Consider the following 6515-nt stretch of genomic DNA (forward strand, 5'->3'; position numbering starts at 1 on the left):
TTTTGACAAGGCCACCGTAATCGGTCCCCCTAGTTCGTGGAATGTTTGTAGTGCCCCGGGACCTAGAATCAATGAGTAATAGCATAGGAAACTGTCCAGGATGGACCAAATCTGCGAGTTTTGACGAGGTCCCCATAACCGGTCCCCGAAGTTCCCCGAACGTTTCTAGCGCCACGGGACCTAGAATCCGTGAGTAATAGCATAGAAAACTGGCCAGAATGGACCAAATCTACGAGTTTGGACGAGGTCCCCATAACCGGTCCCCGAAGTTCCCCAAACGTTTGTAGCTCCCCCGGACCGAAAGTCGGTGAGTAATAGCGTAGAAAACTGGCCAGAATGGACAAAATCTGCGAGTTTTGACAAGGTCCCCATAACCGGTCCTCGCATTTGGTGTTACATTTGGAGTGCCCCAGGATCCAGAATCAGTGAGTAATAGCATAGAAAACTGGCCATGCCGGTCCAAGTCTACGAGTTTTGACTTTGTCCCCGTAACGGGTCCTGAAGTTCCACGAGGAGTAGCCTCGGACCCAAAATGGGTGAGTAATAGATTAGTAAACTGACCAAAATGGACCAAATCTGCGAGTTTTGACGAGGTCCCCGTAAACGGTCCCCGGAGTTCGTGGAATATTCGAATCACCCCATGAACTAAAATAAATGAGTAATAGCATAGAAAACTAGCGAGAATGGTACAAATCTGCGAGTTTTGACAACGTCCCCGAAGTTCCCCGAACGTTTGCAGAGCCCCGGGATCCAGAATCAGTGTGTAATAGCATAGAAAACTGGCCATGCCGGACCAAGTCTACGAGTTTGGACGAGGTCGCCATAACCGGTCCCCGAAGTTCCACGAACGTTTGTAGCTCCCCGGGACCCAAAATCGGTGAGTAATAGCATAAAAAACTGGCCAAAATGGACCAAATCTGCGAGTTTTGACGAGGTCCCCGTAACCGGTCCCCGGAGATCGTGGAATATTCGGATCGCCCCAGGAACCAAAATAAATGAGTAATAGCATAGAAAACAAGCCAGAATGGACCAAATCTGTGGTTTTTTACGAGGTCCCCGCAACCGGTCCCCGAAGTTCCCCGGACGTTTGTAGCGCCCCGGGACCGAGATTCAGTGAGTAATAGCATAGAAAACTGGCTAGAATGGACCAAATCTGCGAGTTTTGACAAGGTCACCGTAACCGGTCCCCGGAGTTCGTGGAATGTTTGTAGTGCCCCGGGACCCATAATCAATGAGTAATAGCATAGAAACTGTCCAGGATGCACCAAATCTGCGAGTTTTGATGAGGTCCCCATAACCGGTCCCCGAAGTTCCCCGAACGTTTCTAGCGCCACGGGACCCAGAATCCGTGAGTAATAGCATAGAAAACTGGACAGAATGGACCAAATCTACGAGTTTGGACGAGGTCCCCATAACCGGTCCCCGAAGTTCCCCAAACGTTTGTAGCTCCCCGAGACCGAAAGTCGGTGAGTAATAGCATAGAAAACTGGCCAGAATGGACAAAATCTGCGAGTTTTGACGAGGTCCCCGTAACCGGTCCCCGGAGTTCGTGGAATATTCGGATCGCCCCAGGAACCAAAATAAATGAGTAATAGCATAGAAAACTTGCGATAATGGACCAAATCTGCGGTTTTTTACGAGGTCCCCGTAACCGGTCCCCGAAGTTGCCCGGACGTTTGTAGCGCCCCGGGACTGAGATTCAGTGAGTAGCATAGAAAACTGGCAAGAATGGACCAAATCTGCGAGTTTTGACAAGGCCACCGTAATCGGTCCCCCTAGTTCGTGGAATGTTTGTAGTGCCCCGGGACCCAGAATCAATGAGTAATAGCATAGGAAACTGTCCAGGATGGACCAAATCTGCGAGTTTTGACGAGGTCCCCATAACCGGTCCCCGAAGTTCCCCGAACGTTTCTAGCGGCACGGGACCTAGAATCCGTGAGTAATAGCATAGAAAACTGGCCAGAATGGACCAAATCTACGAGTTTGGACGAGGTCCCCATAACCGGTCCCCGAAGTTCCCCAAACGTTTGTAGCTCCCCCGGACCGAAAGTCGGTGAGCAATAGCATAGAAAACTGGCCAGAATGGACAAAATCTGCGAGTTTTGCAAGGTCCCCATAACCGGTCCTCGCATTTGGTGGAACATTTGGAGTGCCCCAGGATCCAGAATCAGTGAGTAATAGCATAGAAAACTGGCCATGCCGGTCCAAGTTACGAGTTTTGACTTTGTCCCCGTAACGGGTCCCGAAGTTCCACGAATGTTCGGAGTAGCCTCGGACCCAAAATGGGTGAGTAATAGCATAGTAAACTGACCAAAATGGACCATATCTGCGAGTTTTGGCGAGGTCCCCGTAAACGGTCCCCGGAGTTTGTGGAATATTCGAATCGCCCCATGAACTAAAATAAATGAGTAATAGCATAGAAAACTAGCGAGAATGGTACAAATCTGCGAGTTTTGACAACGTCCCCGAAGTTCCCCGAACGTTTGCAGAGCCCCGGGATCCAGAATCAGTGTGTAATAGCATAGAAAACTGGCCATGCCGGACCAAGTCTACGAGTTTGGACGAGGTCGCCATAACCGGTCCCCGAAGTTCCACGAACGTTTGTAGCTCCCCGGGACCCAAAATCGGTCAGTAATAGCATAAAAAACTGGCCAAAATGGACCAAATCTGCGAGTTTTGACGAGGTCCCCGTAACCGGTCCCCGGAGATCGTGGAATATTCGGATCACCCCAGGAACCAAAATAAATGAGTAATAGCATAGAAAACAAGCCAGAATGGACCAAATCTGTGGTTTTTTACGAGGTCCCCGCAACCGGTCCCCGAAGTTCCCCGGACGTTTGTAGCGCCCCGGGACCGAGATTCAGTGAGTAATAGCATAGAAAACTGGCTAGAATGGACCAAATCTGCGAGTTTTGACAAGGTCACCGTAACCGGTCCCCGGAGTTCGTGGAATGTTTGTAGTGCCCCGGGACCCATAATCAATGAGTAATAGCATAGAAACTGTCCAGGATGCACCAAATCTGCGAGTTTTGATGAGGTCCCCATAACCGGTCCCCGAAGTTCCCCGAACGTTTCTAGCGCCACGGGACCCAGAATCCGTGAGTAATAGCATAGAAAACTGGACAGAATGGACCAAATCTACGAGTTTGGACGAGGTCCCCATAACCGGTCCCCGAAGTTCCCCAAACGTTTGTAGCTCCCCGAGACCGAAAGTCGGTGAGTAATAGCATAGAAAACTGGCCAGAATGGACAAAATCTGCGAGTTTTGACGAGGTCCCCGTAACCGGTCCCCGGAGTTCGTGGAATATTCGGATCGCCCCAGGAACCAAAATAAATGAGTAATAGCATAGAAAACTTGCGATAATGGACCAAATCTGCGGTTTTTTACGAGGTCCCCGTAACCGGTCCCCGAAGTTGCCCGGACGTTTGTAGCGCCCCGGGACTGAGATTCAGTGAGTAGCACAGAAAACTGGCAAGAATGGACCAAATCTGCGAGTTTTGACAAGGCCACCGTAATCGGTCCCCCTAGTTCGTGGAATGTTTGTAGTGCCCCGGGACCCAGAATCAATGAGTAATAGCATAGGAAACTGTCCAGGATGGACCAAATCTGCGAGTTTTGACGAGGTCCCCATAACCGGTCCCCGAAGTTCCCCGAACGTTTCTAGCGGCACGGGACCTAGAATCCGTGAGTAATAGCATAGAAAACTGGCCAGAATGGACCAAATCTACGAGTTTGGACGAGGTCCCCATAACCGGTCCCCGAAGTTCCCCAAACGTTTGTAGCTCCCCCGGACCGAAAGTCGGTGAGCAATAGCATAGAAAACTGGCCAGAATGGACAAAATCTGCGAGTTTTGCAAGGTCCCCATAACCGGTCCTCGCATTTGGTGGAACATTTGGAGTGCCCCAGGATCCAGAATCAGTGAGTAATAGCATAGAAAACTGGCCATGCCGGTCCAAGTTACGAGTTTTGACTTTGTCCCCGTAACGGGTCCCGAAGTTCCACGAATGTTCGGAGTAGCCTCGGACCCAAAATGGGTGAGTAATAGCATAGTAAACTGACCAAAATGGACCATATCTGCGAGTTTTGGCGAGGTCCCCGTAAACGGTCCCCGGAGTTTGTGGAATATTCGAATCGCCCCATGAACTAAAATAAATGAGTAATAGCATAGAAAACTAGCGAGAATGGTACAAATCTGCGAGTTTTGACAACGTCCCCGAAGTTCCCCGAACGTTTGCAGAGCCCCGGGATCCAGAATCAGTGTGTAATAGCATAGAAAACTGGCCATGCCGGACCAAGTCTACGAGTTTGGACGAGGTCGCCATAACCGGTCCCCGAAGTTCCACGAACGTTTGTAGCTCCCCGGGACCCAAAATCGGTCAGTAATAGCATAAAAAACTGGCCAAAATGGACCAAATCTGCGAGTTTTGACGAGGTCCCCGTAACCGGTCCCCGGAGATCGTGGAATATTCGGATCGCCCCAGGAACCAAAATAAATGAGTAATAGCATAGAAAACAAGCCAGAATGGACCAAATCTGTGGTTTTTTACGAGGTCCCCGCAACCGGTCCCCGAAGTTCCCCGGACGTTTGTAGCGCCCCGGGACCGAGATTCAGTGAGTAATAGCATAGAAAACTGGCTAGAATGGACCAAATCTGCGAGTTTTGACAAGGTCACCGTAACCGGTCCCCGGAGTTCGTGGAATGTTTGTAGTGCCCCGGGACCCATAATCAATGAGTAATAGCATAGAAACTGTCCAGGATGCACCAAATCTGCGAGTTTTGATGAGGTCCCCATAACCGGTCCCCGAAGTTCCCCGAACGTTTCTAGCGCCACGGGACCCAGAATCCGTGAGTAATAGCATAGAAAACTGGACAGAATGGACCAAATCTACGAGTTTGGACGAGGTCCCCATAACCGGTCCCCGAAGTTCCCCAAACGTTTGTAGCTCCCCGAGACCGAAAGTCGGTGAGTAATAGCATAGAAAACTGGCCAGAATGGACAAAATCTGCGAGTTTTGACGAGGTCCCCGTAACCGGTCCCCGGAGTTCGTGGAATATTCGGATCGCCCCAGGAACCAAAATAAATGAGTAATAGCATAGAAAGCTTGCGATAATGGACCAAATCTGCGGTTTTTTACGAGGTCCCCGTAACCGGTCCCCGAAGTTGCCCGGACGTTTGTAGCGCCCCGGGACTGAGATTCAGTGAGTAGCACAGAAAACTGGCAAGAATGGACCAAATCTGCGAGTTTTGACAAGGCCACCGTAATCGGTCCCCCTAGTTCGTGGAAGGTTTGTAGTGCCCCGGGACCCAGAATCAATGAGTAATAGCATAGGAAACTGTCCAGGATGGACCAAATCTGCGAGTTTTGACGAGGTCCCCATAACCGGTCCCCGAAGTTCCCCGAACGTTTCTAGCGGCACGGGACCTAGAATCCGTGAGTAATAGCATAGAAAACTGGCCAGAATGGACCAAATCTACGAGTTTGGACGAGGTCCCCATAACCGGTCCCCGAAGTTCCCCAAACGTTTGTAGCTCCCCCGGACCGAAAGTCGGTGAGCAATAGCATAGAAAACTGGCCAGAATGGACAAAATCTGCGAGTTTTGCAAGGTCCCCATAACCGGTCCTCGCATTTGGTGGAACATTTGGAGTGCCCCAGGATCCAGAATCAGTGAGTAATAGCATAGAAAACTGGCCATGCCGGTCCAAGTTACGAGTTTTGACTTTGTCCCCGTAACGGGTCCCGAAGTTCCACGAATGTTCGGAGTAGCCTCGGACCCAAAATGGGTGAGTAATAGCATAGTAAACTGACCAAAATGGACCATATCTGCGAGTTTTGGCGAGGTCCCCGTAAACGGTCCCCGGAGTTTGTGGAATATTCGAATCGCCCCATGAACTAAAATAAATGAGTAATAGCATAGAAAACTAGCGAGAATGGTACAAATCTGCGAGTTTTGACAACGTCCCCGAAGTTCCCCGAACGTTTGCAGAGCCCCGGGATCCAGAATCAGTGTGTAATAGCATAGAAAACTGGCCATGCCGGACCAAGTCTACGAGTTTGGACGAGGTCGCCATAACCGGTCCCCGAAGTTCCACGAACGTTTGTAGCTCCCCGGGACCCAAAATCGGTGAGTAATAGCATAAAAAACTGGCCAAAATGGACCAAATCTGCGAGTTTTGACGAGGTCCCCGTAACCGGTCCCCGGAGATCGTGGAATATTCGGATCGCCCCAGGAACCAAAATAAATGAGTAATAGCATAGAAAACAAGCCAGAATGGACCAAATCTGTGGTTTTTTACGAGGTCCCCGCAACCGGTCCCCGAAGTTCCCCGGACGTTTGTAGCGCCCCGGGACCGAGATTCAGTGAGTAATAGCATAGAAAACTGGCTAGAATGGACCAAATCTGCGAGTTTTGACAAGGTCACCGTAACCGGTCCCCGGAGTTCGTGGAATGTTTGTAGTGCCCCGGGACCCATAATCAATGAGTAATAGCATAGAAACTGTCCAGGATGCAC

Source organism: Hordeum vulgare, chromosome 6H, assembly GCF_904849725.1.
Source record: "Hordeum vulgare subsp. vulgare chromosome 6H, MorexV3_pseudomolecules_assembly, whole genome shotgun sequence".
In the NCBI taxonomy this organism is placed as follows: Eukaryota; Viridiplantae; Streptophyta; class Magnoliopsida; order Poales; family Poaceae; genus Hordeum; species Hordeum vulgare.